The sequence below is a fragment of the Tiliqua scincoides genome, chromosome 6, assembly GCF_035046505.1.
Source record: "Tiliqua scincoides isolate rTilSci1 chromosome 6, rTilSci1.hap2, whole genome shotgun sequence".
Taxonomy (NCBI): domain Eukaryota; kingdom Metazoa; phylum Chordata; class Lepidosauria; order Squamata; family Scincidae; genus Tiliqua; species Tiliqua scincoides.
Window position 1 is genome coordinate 86,466,044 of NC_089826.1, and position 27,378 is coordinate 86,493,421.

Below are 27,378 nucleotides of genomic sequence, written 5' to 3' on the forward strand. Positions count from 1 at the left end.
CCTTTGAAAAGCACCACTGCATGTGAGGTGTGCAAGCACACACAAACCACGCACACAGAGGGAAATCACTGCCTGCTTTCAGGCTGTGTCTCCTGCTTCCCATGTCTCACACAACACTGTCCAGTGGTTGATTTGTATGTTCCTTCATTCACTGAATAACCTCTCTGAGCTCTGTTTCTGAGATCGAGACCACAGAAGAATGCTGGATAAGGGGAGATGTAGGATTGGTGAGGCAATGGAGTAGTGATTTTCAACATTTACCTTCTAGTGGCATACTGATCTCTATGGTCTTCTCTATGGTCTTTGCCTCTTCTGCTGTCACTTCCAGAAACGATTCCAGGTTCTAGGGCTATGTTTCTAGGGTAACTGTCTGCAGTAACAAATTGTCTGTCCCTCTTCCTCTGCCACTCTACCATCTCTGCTCAGTTGCCCTAGAAACAGAGTCACAGAAACCAGAGAGTTTACAGGGATTTTAAACTGCAGAGCTCCAAATGTCTGTGGCACACCTGTGGACCTTTTGCAGCACACTGGTTAAAAATGGCTGCAACGGAGTCTCACTCTTGTATGGAGGTCACAACAGTAAAAACGAGGAAGCACAGCGGGTGCGATTAGCCTGCCCACCGCATTTGCCAAGGCATGAGTCAGCTTCTCAGTCCTGCGCTGTGTAATTGGCTGGGCCAGACACCTGGGGATGGAACAACCCAATGAGTGAGCTGTACATAAACAAGCATGCTCCCATATCTGTGAATCTGGTATCCGCAGAGTCAGTTACCTGTGAATCCGTGGTGGGGGGCTGCTCTGTGCCCACTACATCACCAGAGTTTTATTGAAGAAGCGCTTAGAGTGTGAGTGTTTCTTTCCTAAACAGTCTTGCTTAACTGAAGACTCAAACGTTTGGCCCTGGGGCATTTGGTGGGCCACTGTGAGATACAGGAAGCTGGGCTAGATGGGCCTTTGGCCTGATCCAGCAGGGCTCTGCTTATGTTCTTAAGCACAGGGGTATGCCTGTAGTTTGTAGGGATGTGCCATGGGGGGGGGGGAGGCTGCGCACATGGGCTGTGAGTGCTTGCACACCTCACACGGCGGTGGCACTTCTCGAAGGACTCTGGTGGGGAGGCTCTGCTTCACCTGCCTCCCCACCTACTGCATGTCTCTGGTAGTTTGGCCTTAAATTTTAATCTATGACTACAGGAATTCTTAACAGGAATTCAATTTGGGATTAGAATTCTATAGATCACACCTATGTCTCTGGCGATATATATGCCGTTGTACAAATCGATGGTGAGGCCACACCTGGAGTATTGTGTCCAGTTCTGGTCGCCGCGTCTCAAAAAAGACATAGTGGAAATGGAAAAGGTGCAAAAGAGAGCAACTAAGATGATTACGGGGCTGGGGCACCTTCCTTATGAGGAAAGGCTACGGCGTTTGGGCCTCTTCAGCCTAGAAAAGAGGCGTCTGAGGGGGGACATGATTGAGACATACAAAATTATGCAGGGGATGGACAGAGTGGATAGAAAGATGCTCTTTACACTCTCACATAACACCAGAACCAGGGGACATCCACTAAAATTGAGTGTTGGGAGAGTTAGAACAGACAAAAGAAAATATTTCTTTACTCAGCATGTGGTTGGTCTGTGGAACTCTTTGCCACAGGATGTGGTGATGGCGACTGGCCTGGACGTCTTTAAAAGGGGATTGGACAAGTTTCTGGAGGAAAAGTCCATTACGGGGTACAAGCCATGATGTGTATGCGCAACCTCCTGATTTTAGAAATGGGTTATGTCAGAACGCCAGATGCAAGGGAGAGCACCAGGATGCAGGTCTCTTGTTATCTGGTGTGCTCCTTGGGGCATTTGGTGGGCCACTGTGAGATACAGGAAGCTGGACTAGATGGGCCTATGGCCTGATCCAGTGGGGCTGTTCTTATGATATTGCAGATCTGCCTTAATAGTACAGGGTGACCCCCCCCCCCCCCAAAAAAAAAAAACAGAACCCATAAAAATTTTATTAAATCCTACAAAGGTCCAGTAAATTTCAAGAAACTTACTGGACTCAAACTTATTGAGTTTGAGGAAGACTATTGTTCCAATATTTCATGCACAAAGTCGACTTGTATACCCTGAAAGAAAAAAGAAGAAAAATTAAAATTAACAGTTTTATTCAAAGATTTGTGGGTTCTGTTTTTTGGGGGGGGTCACCCTGTAGTTTAAATGTGACCTGTATAGTTCAGCTAGAGAAGCTTTATTGGTTTGGATTTTTGCCAGATCTCCATTTTAGGCAGCTGCTTTGGAAATGTATTTCTGTTTGAGGGTATTGATGAGAATATCACGAAGAAGGCGCCAGCTTTCAAGGTAGTGGCAGTTCAGTTTTGCAAAAAAAAAAAACAAAACTTGAAGTTGCTGATGCATTTAAAACTTTATTTTAAAAGGTTGTTGTTGTTTAGTCATTAAGTCATGTCTGACTCTTCGTGACGCACTGGTCCTTGCCTACCACTAACTTCCAGAGTTTGTCCAAATTCATGTTCATTGCTTCCGTGACACTATCTAGCCATCTCATCTCTGTCTGTCCCCTTCTCCTTTTGCCTTCAGTTTTTCCCAGCATCAGGGTCTTTTCTAAAGAGTCCTCCCTTCTCATGAGAAACTGTCAGGTTTTAAAAGGTACCTGACAGTATAAAAACTTTTACTGAAATCTTATTTGTACGTTTTTTATTCAGTATTTTTTGTGTTCAACAAACAAAACAATAAAATTTTATTCCATTTATATTCTGCCCTTCCTCCAAGCAGCTCTGGACAGTATATGTGGTTCCTCTCATTTGTTCTCACAATAACCCTGTGAGGTAGGTTAGGCTGAGAGAGAATGACTTGCTCCACAATTACCCACTGAGCTGCATGACTGAATGGGAATCTGAACTCGAGTCTCCCCCATTGTGGTTGAACATTCGAACTATTACACCACACCAGCTCTTAATCTATGTGTCAGCTTTGACAAAGTCAGGCATAGTAAAGCAGAGACCATAAAGATATAGTGCAACTTCAGTAAAGACTCAGACGTGCAAATTCAGCGGTGATGCAGGCTGGCTAACCTGTTGCTGCAGGCAAATGCTCCCATGGAAACAAATGATTTCCAGCATGTAAAAATGATGGAGTCATCCTTGTCAAATGCTAGTCATAGTTTTTGGCACCGTGTTGCAAAAGGTATTTATTTCTTTATTTTGCTGACGTGTAGGTGTTATTAAATGTGTAGTGTTTCAGAATCTGCAAAATAAATGGATATTTGAAAGAATCAGTGCTGTAGGGTCCACCACATTTCTTGTATGTATCTTTGGCCTTGTAACTCTAACCTTTTTATTCATTCCCTTTTAGCACAGACCCTTTGCATCTTTGACTATGCCTTTTCCGTAAAGAAACAAAGGAATATTACATAGTAAAATATAGTTTTCAGGTACTTCTTCTCATTCCGTAGATTTATGAGATCCACAGCTGTTGATTACACCACAGATTCCTACTGCTGGTGTGGAATCTACTGGAAGATCACAGATCACAAATGGGAAGTGGCACCAGGGAAGGAGTGCTGGGTGACAGTCTCAGTCCCCAGCAAATACTCCACCCTGACAAACTGCTGATGCTGGCCATTTTTTGAGAGAAAGGGAGAAATGGTTAGATGGATGAAATGGTTAGTCTCGTCAGGTCAAAGAGATGGAAATGGAGAAGATGGGAAGGTTAGGTGAATAGGGCAGTGCACTGGATGGGTTCATGTGAAGTTCAGGGACATGCAGTGGGTGGGGAGGCAGGTGAGGCAGAGCCTCCCCACCACAAGATGGGCAAATGGAAGGGAAAGAGGGTACTTACATTGTTAGAGAAAACTGTCATAAAACGGAAGGGAGGAAAAGGGATAGGGCAGGAGTTCCCAAACTGTGTGTCACGACATCCTGGGGAGTTGCAAGGCACTTCTCAGTGGCGTCCGGAAGGCCCACCACCCAGCAGTGAGGCTGCAGCACAAGCCTGACAATAGCAGCAGGAGGCTTGGCACGGCAGGCTGAGCTGTTGCACACTAAAACCATCCACTTAATAAAGCCATCCTGCCCACCGAAGCCTCCCTACCGCTATTTTTAGGCTCCGTTCAGACACCCAACCTGGAAGTAAGTGGCTGGTGATGATATCATGTGACCCACTTTGCATCATTTACTTCTGGGAAAGTGCATCACTGGCCATGTTAGGTTTCGGAAGTGATGGAAGAGGGTAAACCAGGGAGAAGAAACATGGATATAAAGCAGGGGTTCCCCAAAAGTGCGTCAGGAAGCCTTAGGGCATTGTGGCACACTCACAGGGGTGAATGTCCCCAGTGACCTCCCCTACCTGTTCCCCCAGGAGCTGCCATCATGAATCTTATGAAATCTCATGAGATTTGGACACTACCGTCTTGGACCTCACAAGATTTTGCAAGCTGGGGCTTGAAAAATATCCCCTTACCCTGAGGTGACCTCCAGCAGCCTCCTAACCTGTGCTGAATACTGACTCAGGTTTGGACTGCACCCTAAGTTATATATAAACATTAAAATAGTCTTAATTAAAACAATCTTAAAACCATAATAAAACACAAGACCAGCAGCATTTCTGTCCAGCCCACAGGTGTACGCATTTGATCCCTGTTACGTATATGCAACATTGGGCAGAAATGCCTTTAAAAGGGGCAGAGCTCTTTATGGAATGAACTCCCTGTTATGGCTATGGAATTGACTACCGCAAGGAATGGTGATGATGGCTGCTAACGCAATATGTCTTTATAGAAAGGATTGGACAAACTACCTACAGCCGTTTTCCATAACAATTGAATACAACCTAAATGTGGACAAACACGCACAGGTTGTCCCTTCGTGAGGGTACCCAGTGACAATGTGGGAAACAGAACAGGATGGAGCACATCTCAACAAGGCAGTTCTCCTGCTCTTGATACCTACTGTAAATTTCACAAAGCATGCTCTGTTTTTCCATATTTGTGCATTCCCAGCAGAGAGCGAATTGAAGCACTTTCTGGAAATTTTGATTCATCACAGATCTTCTCTTTCCTCCCTGCCTGCCTGCCTCCCTGCCTGCCTCTCTCTCTCTCTCTCTCTGGAGGGGTTGTGGTAGTGAAGGGAGGAGGAATGGAGTTTTCTATGTCTGCTCCTTAATTAATCATATGCCGCTCCACAATTTAAATATGGAAATGGAAAGCTGTTTGTAATTATTAATGAGCCTCGAGGCTGTCCTGTGGCGTCTCGAGTCAGAGCTGTGTTGCCCTGCAGACAAACAGCAGCACAGGAAGTCTCTCCCATTTTGTAGTGTGTGTGAGTGAAATAATCTGGTGGCACCATGCGCAGACGCAGACACAGCAATGCTCCTCTACCCATGCATGAACTAAATAAACGACGGTTTTTTTGTTTGCCACCTTAGCAGGGCACATGACTGTTCTCATGAGATCCTCTCCATGTTTCCTGTGTCTTCTTCCTACCGTACTGAAGGAGGGAGAGAGGGAGGGAGGGTGGAAGAAGAGTGTTTTTGTCTTCGATTCTTGGCCAAAGGCAGCTTGCCTGATGCCCGTGGCGCTGCAGTTAACATTTCTGCCCAACGTTGCATATACGCAAAAAGGGATCAGATGTGTACACCTGTGGGCTGGTTAAGAACACAAACTTAAGACTGCTTAAGTTAGAGTTAAGTTAGGGTTGAGACTGCTGTGTTAGAGAATTCTCCTTTTAAAAAAAACTTATACAAACAAAAGCCTTCATCTGAGCCAAAGTATGTGTGCAGGAGGGAGGGAGGACTACTTTGCCCTTGATTGACACCAGCCTTCTGACAAGAGACTTGGCAGCCGGCCAGAATCTCGCCCCAGTGATAAGGCCAGGGCAGGAGGGTAGAGATTCATGCTGACAACATAGTCCTTGTTCGGTCTGTCTGCTCCCCAAACCTCCACAGTAAAGAGCAATTCGCCAGTGTCAGGAAGGGCTATGCCAGCATCTGCTGCAGTGGGATAATTAAGATGATTGCTCATAGTCTGCAGGGGGAGAAAAAAATGTCTTATCCTTTCTTTCTCCCCTCCCCCAATCCTGGCATGTTAACCACCCATCAAACATGTGTTTGTGTGTACTGCTTTTTTTTGTTTGTTTAAATGACCTCATGAAAGAAGGAATAAATAGCCAAGTGTGGTGGGAAATTATTTCAAGAACCTTCAAAATGGAGAAAAAGAGAAAACGGTCGCGGGTGGGAGGAGTGGGTGGCACAAGGATCGAGGTGTGCATGTGTTTGTCTTCCTAATCAGAATAATTTAGCTCCTCTAAAGCTCAGCCTCAGACTGAAAAAATGGAGGTGGAAAAATACAGCCGTTTAAAAAACCTACGCCGCCTTCTGCAGCTGCAGGATTTGAAAGCTGTCTGTTCCATTCAGCCTGTGCCAGTATATTAATTTTGCAATGGAGAAGAAACCCCTTTCCTACTGCTGCAGCATTTCAGAAACAAGCCTTGTACATTATCCCTTCCTCCATTTAGGGAAAAGACTATATATATTGGCCTGGAATCTTAGCATGAAACAGCAGACAACATCTTTGCAAACACATCCTTTGCAAGAAGTGCAGCATTAGACTGAAGTGCAACTTTGATGTCATTTCAAGGTGAAAGAAGCTGGAATGAAAACTGAATTACAGCGAAGGAAAAGGGCCAGGAGAGTTAGAACATGAGCAACGTTGATGGGGGAGAAGGAGGGAGGCGGAAAATGCCAGGTGAATCAGGTTTACTTTTGAATCCAGGGATGGGTGCCAAATAAGTCCTGTTTTTTAGGTTAGGAGAGGTTGGAGGACGGGCCAGACTGAGGCAGGGATAAATGTTGTCAAGGAAAGGAAGAAAAAAAGCCTGCACATTGCAATTCTCTGCTGTAGTCCAGTTTTGTTTTTCCTACTGGGGAAAAAGGCAGCAGTTAAAATGGGCACAGAATTCTAACCATGTGCATTGCAAAACCTCCTCCTGGCTTTTTAAAAAATCAAGTTCATCTCGGAAAAAAAATACAAAAGAATTGAAATTTGAAACATTTCTAGAGAGCTGTGTAACAACATGTTCCTGCTGACATTTATGTGAGACAATTTCTTTTATTTTGGCATCCACAAATTTACTTGCTCTTTCTTTCTTTCCTCCCCCTACTTCTGTATTCCTTTCAAACACAGAAGATAGAGATAGCCGAGTCTGTAACAGAAAAAGCAGGGCGTTCAAAATGGAAGGTGTTTGGAAAGGGCCCATATATGCAGATGGATACTAGAAATGTTTATCCTGAATGCAAAGGGCTGCAGCCTTCACGTATTTTATATTTTTGTCAGCATATTCTGGAAGACATTTTTCCACCCTGGAAGTGGATGCAGGATTCATTTTTAGAAAAGGATACAGTCTTCTATTGTCTCAATAATTACTTTAAGTTGTCTCCAATACTGTAATAGCAGGTAGTACTTAGAAATATGGCACTGAACAGTGCACTGGGAGCTTAACCCATTTCTGCCCAGACCACAGGTGTAAATATTTGATCCCTGTTGTGCAAATGCAACGCTGGGCAGAAATGGCTTAATTTGCATTTTCTATGCAAGTCCAAAGTGACCAGGAGGAGAGAAATACGCTTCTCTAATTAACTGCCAATTTAAAAAATGGGTGTCTTCTGCAGGATATCTTGCATCTCAGAAATTATACTAACTGTTTGAATAATAGTATAGGTTGCCAGTTATCCCACAAAGCATGATTTCTTATTCCAGAATTAACAGACCTGCTTTTTTTTTTTCTGGCAAAGTTCTGTCTGGCAATCCTAGAAAAACAAAACTTGTCTGATGGACACAGAAAGGGGAAAATGAGGTACTTTAAAAAAAAAACTCCTGCAGTTAACAATATTTATTAAAATGATTATTATTTGGTCTGCCTGAATAGCCCTAGCACACTGAATCCCTTATTTTCTCTATGGAAAGAAAATATTCCATTATGTTGAAGAGGCTTCCATGACTGCCCCCCCAATCACAGAACACAACACACACTCTGTTGGCATGGCTGCATTGGTGCTGGAAAGTTGGTTAGGATTGGGCTGGCAGAATGAGAAAATGATACAGAATTTACATAACTTCGGGTCCTGCATCAGTTCTGGGCCCTGTTTCGCTTCCTTAAATGTTGAGCGCTGTTGATATTGACTGTTTCTGATCTCTTTGTACTATTTTTTTTTCTGCTAAGTTTAATTTATTATCTTGTAGGCAGTTTGTTGCAAAACAAAGAAGCAGAAAACCCAATCTTGGTCACTAAAATGCTTGTTTGGGCAAAGGGCTCAGTATATTCTATTATGTTTACTGAAAAGCCTATGAAGTCCCTTATATCTTATGACACTGACTTGTGATGTAGGGAGCAAGTATTTGGAAAAGCAATCCAGAAACTGGGAAGATGACTAGGCATCCTGTTAGCCTTGAGTTTTACCAAGTATTTTTTTTCAGGTGGCCAAACTCACCTTTTGCATAGGATTATCCTTGTTGGCACAGGCAATTTGGAGTTAGCAAAACACTGAAAACTGCAACCTTGTCAAACAGGGTGATATAATATTTTAAAGTAAAGATGGGCTCATAGGGGTGGGGACTTATGGAATTGTATTCTTCTAGCTGAGTAAGAGGTGTAATGACATCTATTAAAGGTTCAGTCCAGTCAAGTGCAGGCAGAGATGCCATACAAGAAGGTCTTGTCATAATGCATAATGCAGTGGTTCTCAGACTATGGGTCCATGGCCCACCAGTGAGTAACAACCCAATTTCTGGTGGTTTGTGAAACTGATAGACTAGATTAGGCTATGTACATCAAGGGTTAAAAAAACCTGCTGCTTGGGAGGAGCAGTCATGCCTAATCACCATTATAGCCACAGAGGCTTCAGTGGCTGGTAAAATGAAACTTTTTTTTAAGTGGGTCCTGATACGAAGAAATTTGAGAACCACTGGTAATGCATAACAGAATCCTGTTCCTTCCCTTCTCAGGGGCAACAGGAGACTTCTTGTATTATGGTCTAGCTTCTCTTGCCACTTGATCAAGAAATGAGATCTTAGACCAGTGATATTCAACATTTCTCTTCTCACAGCACACTAACCTCTATGGTCTACTCTCTGGTCTCTCTCCTCTTGTGATGTCACTTCTGGCTTCTGGGAGACTCTTTCAGATTATATGGCTCTGTTTCTAGAGCTAAACAGAGGAAGAGAGACAGACAATTTGATGCCACAGACACTTGCCCTAGAAACAGAACCACAGAACCCAGAAGAGATTTTCAGTTATTTTCTTCTCCAAACTTCCATGGCGCACCTATGGATTTTTCACAGCACACCAATGTGCTGCGGCACACTGGTTGAAAATCAGACTTACACCTAGGTGGAGTAGATCAAACCCTAAGTTATCAAGGTTCTTGCTTGAGAAGCAAATAGTATCTCTGTAAACTATTAATAAAGGCAAAGGACCCAATCCTATCCAACTTTTTAGAACCGGTGCAGCCACAATGCAGCCCTGAGGTAAGGGGGCAAATGTTCCCATGCCTTGAGGAGGCCTCTGTTACTCCCTTCCCACTACAGGATAGAGCGCATGCGCCACTGGCACGGCTACACTTGCACTGGAAAATGGGATAGGATTGGGCCCAGTGTTTTTAAAGTTACAAATTTTGAGCCAGTTATGTCAAACGTGTTTTTTTTCTTATTGTGAAAGCTGTTAATTAACACCTACAGGTTGCACCTCTATGTCTAAATAAATAAAAAAATACAGTCAGAAACAAAAAAGTGAAGGCATGCCTAACCCCCCACAGAAATCCATAAAGCCTCATTATTTAACTGGTCCAGTTTGGGGTGAAATGTAGATATGGGACTTCTACACTGAATTGCATAAAATGTATGGAAATGCTCTAAAAGATTTTTAGAATCAAACACCTAGCTAAATATGCTTAGCACTTTCTACATCAGCATATGCTTGATAAATGGGAGGAGAGTGCATCTCAACAGGTCTATGGACATAATAATAATAATAATAATAATAATAATAATAATAATAATAATAATAATAATAGGTATTTGACAAAGTTGTCTTTGTTCTTTTGCATCATTCACTAATTAGTCCTGTGATGCTAGTCGTACTTTTGGTATTTAAAATGAGACCCCATTGATTTTTCTATAGTGTATGAAGAAATACCAGCATTCTGTGCTTTTGGTGCCCCCCCCAATGGAGAAATAATAAACACAAAGGCATAGGTCAACATTGGTTTGACTGTATATGCTGTTCATGCTGTTCAACCTCCTGATTTTAGGAATGGGTTAAGTCAGAATGCCAGATGTAGGGGAGAGCACCAGGACGAGGTCTCTTGTTATCTGGTGTGCTCCCTGGGGCATTTGGTGGGCCGCTGTGAGATACAGGAAGCTGGACTAGATGGGCCTATGGCCTGATCCAGTGGGGCTGTTCTTATGTTCTTATGTTCTTATGCATTCAGAATCCAAACTTTCTTAGCACATTTGAATGATATTCATAATATTTTTATTGACTCATCATAGGGTGAGGTTTGTTTTTTTAATAATCAAAAGAATGGCTTTAATGATAGCACTCTTTCTAAAGTGAATCAAGTGGTTAGTTTAACATATTAATAATATCATGAATAATGAATACTTTAATAATTATCACGCATACCAAAGTGATAAAAATGCCAGGAATGTGCATTAATCCTAACAGTTTTAGGTTTCTTTTACTGTGTTGTTGAATGCTGAATTTACAGTACTGGCAGCCCTTTCTTTTACTAGCTGTTTTTCTTATGCATTTTAGTTAGTTTGATATTTTGGTGAGTTTCGTTAAAATAATATCAGAATACTTAACTATACTAATGACACTGTTAATCAATGATTCATGATAACCATAATTTTCATCAATATTGTATCTGAATTGTATACCACCTTTTCAGAAAAAAAGGAGTGAAACAGATTTATATGGGGGGGGCTCTGATTGCAAAATTGAAATTCTATAGTACATATTACACTGCATATTTGATAATTTTTGATTTGTGGAAGCCTACATTATCTGCACATTATGGACACATGCATCTATTTCTGCATAGCCTATGCAGCTATTCTTGTTTGTGCAAAGAGGTTGATTGAAGGAGAGAAATGTGGGTTCAAGAGCCTCTAGTGTAAATGCACTGGATATAAACTTTTGCCCTGTTTTTATTTTCAGATATTTACTTTAAAAGATTTTAGCTGTGTTAATATATTTGTTAATTCATACAGGACAGAAAAAATTACAAAATAAAATAATAAGAGATGTTTGATTGATGGGAACCCCATCAATATTTTTAAAGCTAATGTGATTTTTAAACAAATTTAATATAGGTTAGAGTCTGTGCAGTTCAGTATAGAATATGCTTCCAAGTAACCAATTTTGCTTAAAATAGTCAAAGAAGATCAACTCAAATAATATATTCAAACAGAAATGCATTAAATTTATGAATTTAAAAATTGCTTCTTTGGGGGAAAACTGAAATCAGATATCACGATGTCTTATCTAGAAACATAGTAATTACACAGATTTTTGTTGGCAACCTTCAGTCTCGAAAGACTATGGTATCGCGCTCTGAAAGGTGGTTCTGGAACAGCGTCTAGTGTGGCTGAAAAGATTACATAGATTACTTAATTTTTTTACTTAATTACACAGATTACTTAATTTAAAATTTTGCAAGAAATTAGTGGAATTTACAGCAAATAGAAAGTGTTGTTGAAAACAGCCCTTACATGTCTAGTATAAAACAGAAAATGTTTACAGTAAGGGAAATACATTAAACATAAAATTATTGCTAAAATTATTATGAATAATTATTATATTTATTGCTATATAGTTATCAAGTATTATTATGAAGGGAATAATTTTAAAAGTGAAAGGATAACAACCAGAAAGTGACCCTTACAGCTAAATTGACTATTGAACAAATCAGATTACTTGGAATTCTGGCAGTTTAATTTTGTAGGACTGGGCCTGTAATTCTATGCACACTTAACTGGGAGTAGGTCCCATAGAATTCCACAGAAGTTACTTCTGAGAAGGACTGAGTAGCATTGTGCCAGAAGGCTATCTCCTAAGAAATGTATTTCAAAACACCTCTAAGTAAATATGACTACAAATTGTTTTAAATCCAAACACTTCGTATTTACTGGGTTGGAGTAAACCTATAAAAGATGTATCTTTATACCTTAACTACAAAGTAGATCTTCTTCATTAACGTCTCTAATGTCTCAACTTCTTCCCTGCTTGCAACAATAGCAAAATAACAAATTCAGCCTCTATTGATGGCTGCAGTAATAAGGAGATTTCTCAGTTGGAATTTCTGAATTACTACAAATATTGACATGTTTTCCATTTGATCAATGAGTATATATATATATGCACCTCAATATCAAATGCCAGTTCATGTCATACTAATTGGTGTGTAAATATTTTAGCAAGTTATGATTTTCAGGTGAAATATGCATTCTAGTACAACCCTCAAAGAACTAAAAACAATGTGCTTAAGGAAGTAAATGATGCACAAATTGGCATGCCATGGCTTTGCCAGTGGTGTAGCTAGAGGGGGTGCAAAGCACTTACAGGCACCTGAACAGGCCATGCAAATAGCCCTCTCCCCTTCTGAGCCATTCCAGGTGGTGGGAGCAAAATGGAGATGAATGCTGGGAGGCAGGGAGGCAAATGCCTCCATTTGCTCCCCATGCCCAGAATGGTTCCAAAGGGAAGGCAGATGGGCCACTTGCACAGCACATTCAGATGCCTGCAAAAGCTTGTGCGTTGCACCCCCTCTAGCTATGCCACTGGCATTTGCCACTATCTGGTTTTAGAGGCCAGGTGACTATTCTGATGTAATGTGGTGTAGCAGGGGAAAGACACAGGCTCTTAAGTAGTAAATTAGCCAAAATGCAGTTTTCAAATGTTGGTTTGCAGTTGTGCTGCTGGTCAGTCGTGACATCCCTGCCACTCTCCCGTGGAGATTTTTGTGCAGCCAAAAGCAGGACGGCATTTGTTGTCACAGTGTCTTGGGCAGGTGCTTTTCACTGGCAAAATACAGTCGCTGCCAAAAAAATTATAACGCGGTTGCCACTGATGCCTTGCGAGTCAGCGTCTGGGTACCAGGCAACTGTGTGGCACTAACTGCAGGATTGTGCATTTTTGTGTGAGGAAATAACTACGCGAGATCACTGAACCATATAATCAGATATTACAGTTGCAAATTAAGCTCAGGGGTACTCTATGTTTAGTATGAAAACTGAGCTCAAATGTCCTGGAACAGGCCAGTACAGATGTCATTATGCTTGCTGTAATGTTTGGCCTGCTTGGCCCAGAGTCCACTTGCCTTTAATGGTGCAGATTTTCAGCTCTCTCTACCTTTTTTCCTCCACTAGGTGTATGTGACCCTAAGGAGCTAACTTCACAACGCTTGGAGACTTACGGAACTGATCCCTGGCATTCCTTTTTAGAATCAAAAGTAGGTATGGGAGAGGGGAATTTAGACTGGAGAAACTCTGTGTGTGGTTCTCCCCTCCAAAGCATGCCTCCCCCACGCAGTTTTACTTCACAGCCCAGTTCTATCCTCCCCAGCAGCGCTGGGTACAGTGGCGCCAAAATGGCTACTACCATTACCCTTACCCCAAGTAAAGCCCTACTCCCCACAATGGGGCTACTTGAGTCTGTGCCAACTAGTTTGCTGGTGCAGACTTGAGAAGCCCCATGTTGGGCTTTGCAGCTCAACTTGAGACATAACATATGACAGAGGAGTCCTCTGCCTGTCCACACCCCTCCCAGGCTGAACCCGCCCCCTGTCCTGTCCTCCCCTGCCCTTTCCCCACCATGGAATGCCTTTCCTCAACCCTAAAAAGCTGCACCATCTCCTGGTGGTGCTACTTACCATTGGTGACTCCTGTGTGGCATCCTCCCAAAGTGAAGGCCCAGTGCCAACTGGTGCTAGCCCAGAGCCAGCATTCCCTTCTCACCAGGTGCTGAAAACATGTTTTATGGCACGTATGTGACACACAGAGCCAACAGTGTGCACAAACCGCTGGCACAGCGGCCCATGGGATTGGGCCCCCTACTCACACAGCAGTGATTTTCAAGTTGTGGCACAGTGGTGTGCCATGAAAGGTCCGCAGGTGTGTTGTGGGAGTTTGGAGCAAAGCAGTTGAAAATCACTGATAAACTTCCAGGGTCTGCGGCTCTGTTTCTAGAGCAACTCTGTAGTACCAAATTCTCCATCCTTCTTCCTCTGTTTTGCCCTAGAAATGGAGCCGCAGAACCCAGAAGAGTCTCCAGGAAGCGACATTCCAAGAGGCGAAGACCATAGAGGTCAGTGTACCATGAGAAGAATTGCTGTTCCCCCTCAGGAGCCCCAAACATTGTAGCCTTTCCTCATGAGGAAATAATGGGTCCACTCATTATTTTGGTCACTCTCTTCTTTGCTGTCTTCTAACCAACCAACCAACCAAACCGAAGACTTCTCATGCCTGAAGGGGAAAGTATGGGAAACTTTCCCATAGGTTATTGGTTTTCCCTACAACAATTGCCAGAGTTAAGTATGAATGCCAGGAAATTTTAACTCACATTACAAGAGTAGATGATCATTTAATACATTCTCTTGAGCACTTAGCAAACTGGAAAACATCCCCAAGGTCAGTTGTTGCTTCCATTGTCTTGCAGGGGTTTTTCCTCCCAGTAGACATCTCAAGAGGAAGGCCACTGTACTTGACTTTATTTTTTTTAAAAAACTCCTCTTATTTTCTAGCATTTCTGTGGTCATTCAAAGTAGTCATTCTGAAGTGTAGGGCCTTACCCAGACTTTATTAGTATACATCTCCATACATGTGACTCAGAGTACAACCCTAAGGTTCTCTCTGCCCAGCACGGCGGCTGCTGCACTGGCCCAGAGTGTCACATCTATGACGACACAAGGGTCAGCAGCGCTGGTGGGAAGGCTTGTGCTGCCCCACTGAAGCTGTTCCTGACCCAGGACCGCTGATGGAGGTAGGTTTTGCACTGATGGACGCAGGGGTGTGGGGAAGATGGCGGGGAGGGGGCATTTCGGGGTAGAGGGCAGAACAGGGGTGGATCAGGCCCAGAAGGGGAGCAGGATTTGCCGAGGCTTCCTCTGCTGTGTTCTAATCCTGGGCCAGGTGGCATTACAATGGGCTGCTGTGATTTCTGCCAGCTATAGCTGGCAAAGATCCAAGTACACCTATAAGCCTGGTTGGAGCATTATTTATTATAATTAAATAAATAAATAAATAAATGAATGAATGAATAAATAAATAAATAAATGTTGTTCTGGGGCATTGTGAGGGAAAATGGTGGTTGCTGAGCAAAAAGATCCACTGTTACCCCTGACACCCAGATAATTCTCCCATGAATTCTAGGGGAGCTCTCCTTAGAAGAGGAGGGGGCCACTTGAGGCAGTGGTGTAGCTAGAGGGGCGCAAAGTACTAAGTTTTGCAGGGAGCCATACTGCAGAGTGCAAGCAGCCAAGCATATGCCTCAATTTTGCTCCCCCTGCCCGGAATGGCTCCAAAGGGGAGGGGCCATTTGGACACTATGGTGAGACTCCCTGCAAAACTACTGCGTTGTGATGATATACAAAACAAGTACAACCAATTGCTCTTTTTTTTTCCTTAATAGTGTATGGAAATGGAGAACAAATGGAGAACTCTATTTTTCTGATGAACTGGAGAGCATTAAATATCTTACATATTTAACTTCTACCTTTTTCTTTTAAAAAGTTAAGGAGATCTTTGTATGAAGTTAAAAAAAAATGAAAAGTTGGCTATTTTGGTGGCGAGAGGGAGTGTTGCCACTTGTCTGAGCTCAATCCCAGAGGATATGACCCTTTTAATCCTCTTTAGTTAATGTATTGGTGCTCTTTACTTAGGCAAAGTAAACAGTGTTGATCCGAACAAAGGGAAGGTCGTGCTTCCTACGTTGCACTCTGACCTGAAGGTCATGGCCTTTGTTCCCTTCTCAATAGGAATTGCTCTCCGAGGGCCACCACAAACATGGAGAACTAATTCAGGCACGTGCTAGCACAGAAAAGCAGAGTATCGGGGTTACTTAATTTAACACTCTTCAATCCCACTATTTTCACACACAACAATTACGTATGTCATTCTGAGCATCTCCTTCCAAAGGCTTGTGTCATTATTTGTCCCAATTGTTGCTAGCTGGATGGTGGCAAAACTTCATCCTCCTGGAATTCATTGTCAAAAGTTAACAATTGCAGATGGTCTCTTTGAAACACTGAAATGTCAGAAATTAAGAAAAGCAATATGAAAACAAGGTCAAAACCCTAACAGTGGTGCTTGAGCCTGCGAAAGCTAAGAATGTCCGGCAAAGACAATGTTGAGAAAATACGTGAGGTGCTCTGTATTAGGAGATCCAAATTTTCAAATGTGGTAATGTGCTGATTGCAAATGCAAGGGCATAGAGGTGGTTACTCATTTATGTATGTATTTTATAGATTGATCAGAAATAATGAGAAATGCAATTTTTAAAAATTACATGTGGTGCATTGTGGATTCGGGGGGAATGGGACAGTACATTTTCTTGAGAGACTTTTAAATTCTGTCCCTGAATTTTTAACACTTTTGACTCCTCCTTTACTAGAAATCTCAGAGAAAATCCTATACTGAAATAGTTACGGCAGTTATGAAAGAGGAAGTGATATGAAATGTGTATGGGCAGAAGTCCATAGTGGTCCTGGTGTTGGATTAAAGAGATAATATTTATCTGAATTTAATTGCAGTCTGATCTTTTATGACTAGTACAACGGTTTCTTTTAGAGAAAGAAAGATGCTTCATAGATTCCATTGCAACAAAGAAAACAGCACACACAAATCCCTGAATCAAAATATATACTTTATTGTTTACATTATATAGAATTGCCTGCAAAAATGCTTAAGCTCAGTACAGTTTTAAGGTTTTTTAGATGGTATCCTTCTCTCATCCAAGTACTACTTGAAAATGACATCTTGCCTTCTAAGTAGTTATACAGAATATCTTTTTTAACTGCCAATTACAATTATTTCTGCTATAGCCTTTTAGGGTATCTGCAATGAATTTGTTTGAGGATAATTCTGTAATACTAACATTGCAATACTATGCACGTTTACTTATGAGTAAGCCCCACTGGCCGCATTGGGATTTACTTCTGAGTGGACATGCATAGAATTGTGCCATAAATTTCAGAGAGGCACTCATATTTCATCTGTGGCAACAAGACCAATGAAAATGTTTGTAGCACCCCAAAGACTGACAAATACAGTCTGCTGAAACTTCAACTTTTTGTGGGAGAGCCCATTTTGTCTGAGTCAAGAAGCAGCCAATTATCTGGGGAGGCATATACTATTCCAAGAATACAGAAGGAAGGTGATTTCTTTTTTTGCAAAATAAATTAAAAACGTATTGTAAATTACTGTACACATTTTTTTTTCCTGCAACTGTTTAAAAAACCCTACATTTTTTCTTCCTGTCTATATAATTCAGGGTATATTTTCAGGACATTTCCAGCATGTACTTTGTGGAGGTGCTTCGGTTACGTAGCACTCTTTTTACTGGAAAAAAGCGTGGTTGTTTTTCAGCTTTTTAGAACTATACTGCATGTTTTGGGTTCCACAGTACTCCACTGGAAAGTATTCCTGACTGTGTTCCATTGAAATGAATGGGAAATTTGCAAGAGCTTTACTATTCTCTTCTTATCTAAATAGACAGGTATAGGATTGTGCTGTTTGAATAGTACTTACAATTTACTACCAATTTGCTACCAAATCTTCTTTGTTACAGTAACACCTAGCTGTTACTTAGGTACTTAGTACTGTATATATGACATTGTTTTAACAGATGTCTTACAATGTGTTTACAGCACATTTTTTTTCCTATGGTATTTGATTTGGATATTAGTCTAAGACCTTTTGGCAAAATATGTCAAAAGGTACATTTTGGCAAAATGTGCCTTTTGGCAAAATTAGTCTAAGACCTTTTGGCAATGTTCCTGCTGAAAAGTGTGTCTTTAAATTTAAATCCTTCGTTCTGTACTGGCAGTGGGACGTTCTTTGTCTGAGAAGTGTTGTGCAGCAAAAATATGTAATGTATAGAATCTTCTAGACTTCAGAGCCTCAGAATATTAAGGGCATGATCCAGCCAATACTGTACTGTCGTTAGCAGGTGCAAGTCCTATTGATTTCAATGTGAAATTTAAACACATTTTTAGCTCTCTCCCATTGAAATCAAAATAACTTAAAAACACTGGATGGTGCCTAAACTATAAATCAAAATGTATGTCCTTGCCTTTCTAGACAGCTGCAGACAGCTTGGTGTCTCCCTCGCTGCCTGGCTGCTAGAGATTCTGCTCTGGTATTCATAAATCTGTTCCGACCAAGATGAATTTTATTTTCTGCATATCAGAGAAGCTATCAGGACAACAAAGGACTATATAGATGACAGCATAAACAAAACAAAAAAAAGCATTGCAAAAAAGATATATTTTTCATCAGCTTTTATTGCCAGCCAATAAAAGCTGCCTGAACCAATTATGCTTCAAAATGTACAGTTTTTCTCTCTCGCTATAGTTTGCTAATAGTTTGTTGCAAGCTCTTTGAGGGTAGGAAATTCCCCTTTTTTGCTTATGCCTAAGCCCCACTTTCAAAAATTATTATTACAGCACCATGAATGTAACAAGTACTTTACATTTTTATTGTCTTAAACTTGACATGAGTATTTCCCAACTGTTGCTTCCATTTTGGAAAACAATTTCTACTTCAGAATGTATGAAAGCCTTAAAAAAGAAACCTAATGTGCAGTCTGATGCATGTCTAATCAAAAGACCCACTCAGTCCAATGGGACCTACTCCCATGTAATTGTGTACAAGATTGCAGTCTACTACTGTAGCCCTATATCTACTTACCTGACAGTAAGTCCTCACTGAAATCAGTGAGCTTTACTCCTGAGTAGACATGCCAAATTGCACTACAAATGAGAACATTACCAAAGAAGCATTACTGATTTACACAATGCACAGAAAAATCGAGTACTGTGCACTCTACTGCATTTTAATTGATAGATATCAGAGGGGTGGTGGGTGCAAACCCCTATGCAAGCCAGATAGAAACTTTGGATTCCACTTCCTGTGTTAAATGGAAGGGGAAAGCATAAGAACATAAGAACAGCCCCACTTGATCAGGCCATAGGCCCATCTAGCCCAGCTTCCTGTATCTCACAGCTGCCCACCAAATGCCCCAGGGAGCACACCAGATAACAAGAGACCTGCAAGGCTTTCTGGGAATTGTAGTTAAGAACATAAGAACAGCCCCACTGGATCAGACCACAGGCCCATCTAGTCCAGCTTCCTGTATCTCACAGCGGCCCACCACATGCCGTGTAAAGATGGCTTCTAGCCAAGGGATGGCAGCTACTGTGCATTTAAGGGTGAAACTTATAGCTTTCCCTCTACACAAAGAAAAAGCTGACAGATGACATCAGTGCTGCTATTTTTAGCAATTTGGGATTTTCCAGAATACTGATGGATCTTGAACTTGTTCATTACTTTTCAAACTTTTACACTCATATTATAATAGTAATCCATGTTATTGTGTGTGTGTGTGTAGCACACACTATTATTATAATTATTATAATGCATGTTCTATATTCCACTAAATACTAAAGACGGTTTGGTTAAGAGTGAGTGCACAGCTCAACTGAATATAATAGTGCTTATCCCATGTAAGCATTTACAGGATTGCAGCCTTTGTTTATTAAATTGCAAGTTATCTCGAGTTCAATAACTGTGCCTTCAGTGTCCTCATAAAATCACCTATAGTGAGACAATTAACTAATTAGACTGATTGATTACCTGAAAAACAGATGATTAACAAAACAAATTTTAACATGTGACAGCCCTATTCACCTCATTAAATATCTACAGATATCTCTATTCCTTTAATTTAGCGTGTGTGTGTGTGTGTGTGTGTGTGTGTGTGTGTGTGTGTTATTTAAGGTGCTTAAAACTATACGCTTTTTAAATATTGAAAGAGAAGTATTTTTTTCAAAGTTGATCTTGAGAATATTTCAATGTGTTAAAAGTGTCACTTGCTCAAAATTTTTTTAAGAATTGGACGTTATTTCTTAGCTCATAATTCTAATTTATAATTCTTTATATAATAATAGGTGCATCAATTACAAATTAAGGTACATTTTTAGGACTTTCATATGCTTTTTATCAACAGAAGTGCGTAGTTATGTTGAAGCTATTTTTATAGCTTTTCACATTGGTATTTTTTAAATTATTTTTAAGTTCATGATGTTTTTACCTATATGATAAATATGAAATATATCCAAATATATATTGCATACATTATACATGTATATGACTCTTAAAGTACAAACCCTCTGCAATGTAGCCTATGTATTGTTCAGGAAGAGTAATAACACAAATATATGCATGCCTTCTCAGAAATAAGCCCCATAGAGTAGGACTTACTCCCAAGTAAGTATGTTTAGGATTGCAGCCTAAATGTATTATTAAGCCTTTAGATCACAACTCTTAATTCCCAATGTTGGATGAGAGATTAGGTTCTAACGTGCTGTAATTATAAGTGTTTATGAATACAAAATATTCTGGGTGACCAGCAAATGTGGACTTACATTTGCTTCTTTTATCTGAAAATAGCTTTGGCTTACCTGTGTGGGGGGGAAAAAAACATGCACGCATATACGTAAATGAGGATTTTGTTGGTTTACTTTTTCCTGATATGAGGTCTTAAAATTAGCGGTTAATCTAATTTTAATCTTTACCCATGAGTAATGCCACTGGAATTAATGGTGGTTAATCACAGGTAAGAGCACACATGTTTACTGCCTCAAATTTTAAAACTAAAACAATTTGAAGCAAATATATGTTACTGCTTTTTTAATGCAACTAAAATAAAAATTATATTACATATAATATAATTATATTATATAATTAATACAAGGTATTAACCTTGTATTAATCTTTATTATGGCTTGTTTATATTAAACAGTTTAAAATTTGGCAATTTGCATAAATAATATCATTTTTCATAATAATTGTTTTCAAACATTTAGTTAACATCACAGCTTTTAGATTACAAGTCTAAAAAATGTCTTTTTTCACCTAAGAAAATAATTGTCTTCTATTCCTCAGTTTTGTGTATTTTTTTAAACAAAACTACATTATATTTGTCTTTCTATATCTCACCTCTTTCAGCACACTGTGTAAATATGTTGAAATACTTACAGGAAAATAAATATGGAAATTGCTTAAAATACATTTTATTCATAGTTATTGTTTCTTGGATTTATTTTTAAACAAATCTTAAAATAAATGACAATTTGTGGAAAAATTCAGAGCGATCTGGCTGACAGTACAATTCCTGGCCAGGCCCTAATTCTGTGAAAAGTATGAGGGGAAAAATAGAATATTGTTCATTTATGAAAGAATTGTCTATCAGTTATATGTCAGAGGAGGAATACATTTCAAGATTAAACTGAGCTTTGACTGTTAAAAGTTGGTGAAATTTCTTGGTAGTTATTTCAGCATGTTTACTTTGCATAAATGCATAGAGACCATTATCACAGTAGAAAGAGAAAGGTGTCACCTGTTTCTGAATGGATGTCCGAATTTTGGGTCCCATTGGGCTTTTGTTAAAATGAAATTAGTAAAATTTCTTCCCTAAAAGGAAAAGCCAGAAGGATAGCAACTTAGATTTTCAAAGGCATAGACTTTCTAAAAAACTAATGCAAGTCTATATAATTATATTGAATGTCTAGGAAACCTGGAATTCACTATATTAGAATATATGCAATATCTTAAGGGGTGATGAAGTCGCTAATGATAAGCTAATACTTGCCTTATCATTCCTCATTATAAGTTAAATATTAAAGAAAATAAACTGAAATCCCTCACTGAATTGAAATACATTTAAATATTTTTGTCATTTAATAAACTCAGCGTATCCATTGCTGGACTGCCATAAGACCAGCCTTACAGTGCAATCCTATGCAGTTTACTCTGAAGTGAGTCCAGCTATCTTCAATGGGGCTTACTCCCTAATAAGCTTGTTTAGGATTGTAGAATAATAGCTTAGAATAATAACTGTCTCATGCACATTTCTCTGATGCAAATCTTATTATAGTCAATGGGGCTTATTCCCAGGTAAGTGTGGATAGGACTGTACCCTCAGACCACATTATTTTTGAATTATCACCTAATACCTTAACCATGACTACTTTCTTCAAAAGAATGCACCTAGCAAATACAGCAATCATCTCAGGTTATAGTTATAGCAATTATTAAAAATATAACATTGATTTCCTTAAATATGAGAGGGGACTCAAGATTTAAATTCCAGTTTTAAATGTATTTATTTCCATCTCAGTTATATATAGAACAGTAGTAACTCAATGTTAAGGTTCAATCCAATATAAAACCATGTTAAGTGAGCAGGTGTCAAACTTCATGGAAATGTGTTCCCGGTAGTTTAAACAGACACCTAATTTTGTGTTTTGCTGCTACAAATGTGCTGTTAATATTATTTGCTTTAATAGGATAGCAAAGGTGAAATGCTTTGACTTCATATTTTGAAGTAACTGGTTCTATCCTATCTATTTTTCTTTAAAGGAAAAAGTTAACTATTCTGAATAACACTTTTTTAAAAGTGTGAATTTAGTGCACTGTTTTTAATACGTTGTTCAATACTTTCTTATGGGAGAGCCAAGTGGGGTTAGGAAACTTTATTCTACCTAAATTTAATTTATAGAGTTACTACTTCAGGGACAATTTTACAATGAAATATGACTGTTCTGCAGATAAGCAAACCACAATCCACCAGGAAGTTCTGCCATGCCAAGCTCATTGAAAAGAATGGGCCAAATTTCATTGGGGATTGTGCCATAGTGCATTGACAAAATGAATTTGTGAGTTTCTGAATTGAACATGAAGTGTGTCTCCTTAAGCACTGTGATTAATGTTTGATGACTTTTTGAACACTAGGTATATTTTATATATGGGAGTATTGCCCCTTATTCAATCACAAATGTAAATATGCACATAGATTGGAAAAGGAAGAAAATACATAATTATAAGCTTGCATATGTTAGCATTAGAAAAGGGCTCCTTTTCCCAGTTTAAATGAAATATTGAAATTGAGGCCAATATGCATTGTTTTTATTTGTGGAATACTAGATAGTCCTGAGTGTTTGCCATCAGAAAGCAAAAGTATTGTGAAACTGAAAATAAAAATGATCAGAAAGACTGACAGGAAGGCAGAGAGTCAATTTTAGAATTTTCATATGCATCTCTTGAAGTAAATGGGGAAAAAATGGACTCTTAAAACCCATGATGTGATTTTTGGCTTGCTGACAAAAAAATAGCTCTGAAATTTGCTGTTCCTCTTAAAGTTCTCATACTAAGAGATTGCTTAAAGAAGAGACTTATGTACTTCTGGATAATAACTTTCACTTATTTAAATCTTTTGATATTGTTAACTCCAAGAGATAAAATTGGTAGCATAATTTAGAATAAATTTTTACTTTCAATTTTTGTTACTCAAAATAATAGAATCAAATATATGAGTAAACTTGCTAACCTAAGCCATATCAATGAATTTTATAGAACAAATAAAAGGTGACTCAAAAGACAGTGGAATAAATTAAAGTGTTAATTCAGATTTTCTGCATTTCAGATTTTCCTTTTGCTACCCAGCTAGGAAAGCTTCTGATGTTTTACTGTCATATATATATTATATGTATATATATATTTGTATTATTTGTAAATAGATCATTGTCCTTGTGCATTTGATCCGAGATCATATATATATATGATCATATATATATGATCTCGGATCAAATGCATTATACTATATACTTTTGTATTATTTGTAAATAGATCATTGTCCTTGTGATCTAATAGAATAAAATATTTGTAGTACCATGACAATCCTCCGCAACACTAAAATTGTATACTTGAAGTATTTGTCACAAGCAGAAACCTGTTTGCATCTGTGCAAATTTGTGCATTTTTGCAAATTCAGCAAAGGTACAGATGCTTTAAGACAGATGCATTGTCTACTGTAGACTGGGCTAATGCAGATTTTCCCCCCTATTCTTGAAGCAAAACAAAAAAGGATATGAGAGGATGAGGTTTCATGTAGTTAAGTGGTCTTGTACAATGTTTGTATTGCAGCATCTAAAGAAAACAGCTAAGTAGACTTGTGAATCTTCTCCAGAAAGAAAGCAAGATAGCAGCCACACACTAAGGTACGAGTGAACCAAGACCCAAATTGTGAGAAACCATATTTGCTGAGATAGCTTTTCTAAAGTTGGTCAACTGACCTTTTTTCAAACAAGTCGTGTATGATAAAAGCCTGTTTTGAAGAGAGAGGAGAAAAAAAATGTACTACAAGCGCCCAGCATTCTGCAGCTAGATACAGCTGAACAACTCAATTCTATCCAATGGATATAAAGCTTTTCCTAGTGCTGGATGCACACTGGATTAGCTGCGATTACAATGCAAACTTTGCTATTTTATATATTTGACTTAGCCAAGCTGTGTAGGTGGTCAGCAGACCCAATAATTTCAGTTGCTGTTACTTTCTTGTATTTGTAAATGTGAAAGATGAAACTTAACTTCTTTTTAGAAAAAAGGGATCGCTGGTAGCTTTGCACACTGATTGATTTTAAGAAGATGAAGTGGGGGATACCCCCAGGGTGAAACTGTGTCTTGCAATCTAGGCAGACTTTGAATTTCACTTCTGCCAGTAAAAAAAAAATAAATCTCCTGGTCAGTATTATCGAGAGCATAATAGGTGCTACGTCTAAGAATAATTTTGTACATAGAAACAGAAGGAGCACATTTGTCACACTAAAGACAGCAGATTTGGAAGGTGGTTGAGTCAAAGCAATGATGGCTGAACCTGCAGCAATACTACATGACTGCTCACAGTGTCTTTCTGCCCCCCCCCCTCACATCAGTGTTCCCCACAGAAGGAGATGAGATGATTGAGTATTCCAAGGTATCCTTGCTCAAGTTTGTGCTGGGTTAATCAAGCAATATGGCATTGTGAGGCTTTTGTGTATATGTCTGTGGGTGGGAAAGCTTACATAATACCCCAATTTCCCAAATCACCAATGGGAAGAAAAATTAAATATCCTATCTATCTATTAATAATATGAAAGTGGGATTTCAATTGGTCGATAGTGATGGTGAGATGTGACGCAAAAGGACACTTGGATGGGGAGAAATGCTGATGTATGCCATAACAGGCACACTGAGACATCACTGTCATTACGAGGGAGTGCACCAAAGTTGTGCAGGCCCCAGATAGCTTCTGTTTTGACACAGGCCATTGTGTGAATCTTTGCATCAGACACCCTGGGCAGAGAGATGTGGTGTGCTATCAAGTCCATCCATCAAGTATAGGGTGTCTGCAGGCATGGGGAAGTGTGGGGAAGGTGGTTGGAGAACATCATGCGCTGCCTAGAAAACAAATGCCTGGAATGCAAAAAGCGTGCGCTCAAACCACTTTCACTGCACTGAATCCATGTATCTGCGAGTGAATCAGGGCTGAGAACGTCAGACAGACATGATATATGCAAAGAAGCAGGAAGGGGTCAGTACGGTGGCGTAGCTAGAGGGGGGTGCAAAGTGCTAAGTTTTGCAGGGGGCCTCACCCCAGCCAGCAAGCGGCCAGGAATGGCTCCGAAGGGGAGGGGGAGGGGCTGCTTGCACGCTGCGGTGAGGCTCCCTGCAAAACTTGGTGCTTTGCACCCCCACTAGCTACGCCACTGGGTCCGAAGGGTGCCAGAAGCCAGGGCGGGGGCGACTCAGTCCCTCCATTCTGGGCAATGATACAACGCAGCGCACGAGGAAGGCCCCCCTCTGGTCTCAGTCCTGGTGCTGCGGGGAGCGGGGAGGGAAGGGGGCAGGCGGGGGAAGCAGAGCCCACCTTTTCAGCCGGCCTGCGGTCCGGGCGTCTCTTGCGCAGCCTTCCGAAAGGACGACAGTGCGGAGCCCCCCAAGCACCCCCTCCCCGCACTGGCGGGAGGCGAAGCTGCAGGATCTTGGGGGGGGCAAGGAAGGGGGCGCGAAAGTTTGGCCCAGCCCGGGAGGCGTCCTGCGGTCTCGCCTGGCAGCAGTGGAAGAAGCCCCCGAGTCGGGCCAGTCCAGGGTGGGGGGGCCTGTCTGACCCCCCGCCCCCCCCGAGGCCGGCTGCGCCAGAACAGGGCATCGCAGGGACTCGCTGGATTTGTTGCAAGCTCTGCTAACAAGTAACGGGCGCTTGGCAGGCTGCCCCGAGTGTCTGGGGCGGGGGAGGAGAAGCCGGGCTCCCCAGCGGCCAGGCCCAGGCACTCTCTGCAAGGGGGCATTCTGCACAAGCCCCCCGGTGGCGTAGCTAGAGGGGGCAAAGCGCTAAGCCTTGCGGGGAGCCTCGCCGCGGCGTGCAGGCGGCCCCTCCCTTCGGAGCCTTTCCGGGCGCGGGCTGGGCTTTGCCCCCCTTCAGCTACGCCACCGTCCCCTCTTTCGCACCCACCGCCTGCAATGCCCCCAAGAGGGGGGTGGCGAGGCTCCCCGCAAGACTTGGTGCTTGGCCCTCCTCTCCAGCTATGCCACTGCCCCCCTGCGCGCAAAGGCGCCCTCCGCCCGCGATCATGGCGATCATTTCCCTTCCAGGGCGGCGGCAGCGGAGCCGCTTCGCCCGACTGCTGAGCGGCCCTTGACTCGGTGCCAGCGAGCGAGCAGGGCCCGGCGGCGGCGGCGGCCTGGGGGGGGAGGGAGAAGCTGAGCAGCAGCAGAGTCCAGGGGGCTTCGATGCCCCCTCCCCGCGCATGCAGGACCCGATTCCTTCCCCTGCACACGCACTGCGCAACGCTGCCAGTCTCCGCCTGCGCTTTGCATGCACGGCGTGCGGGGGGGGCCGAGGAGGAGGCCTTGCAAAAGTTGACTGCACCCTGGATCCTGCCTGTGGGGGGGGGGTGCCCTTCCCCTGGACGTCTCCGCCCCCCCATGGAGGCGTCCAGAGGAAGGGCACCCCCCACCCCACCCCGCCTGCATTGTGCAGGGAGAAGACCCGCCTGGCTGCATGCGAGAAAAGCAAACGTTGGAATTGCAGGGGGGGGGAGCGAGCTGGGCGCGCGTCCGACTCTGCAGGCGGGGGCGCGCTTGCACGCGCGTGCACAAGCCTGGCCTGCGTGTCTTCAGCAGCTCCAGCCCCCGCGATCACCTCCTTCTCAGCCCCGTTGCTCATCAGGGGCATTGCTGGGGGGGGGGGGGGGTTGCTTCTGGCAGTGGCGTAGCTAG

At 41.6% G+C, this 27,378-nt stretch overlaps 1 long non-coding RNA gene across 1 annotated transcript; it reads right to left on the bottom strand.

Moving 5' to 3' along the window:
- Positions 1-2,055: 2,055 nt before the first annotated feature.
- On the bottom strand, positions 2,056-26,395 carry LOC136656020 (uncharacterized). Its single transcript, XR_010794693.1, has 3 exons — positions 26,027-26,395; positions 9,117-9,208; positions 2,056-2,119 (listed from the first exon to the last, which is right to left on the bottom strand). It is a non-coding gene; the product is annotated as an uncharacterized lncRNA (long non-coding RNA).
- Between the last annotated feature and the right edge of the window lie 983 nt (positions 26,396-27,378).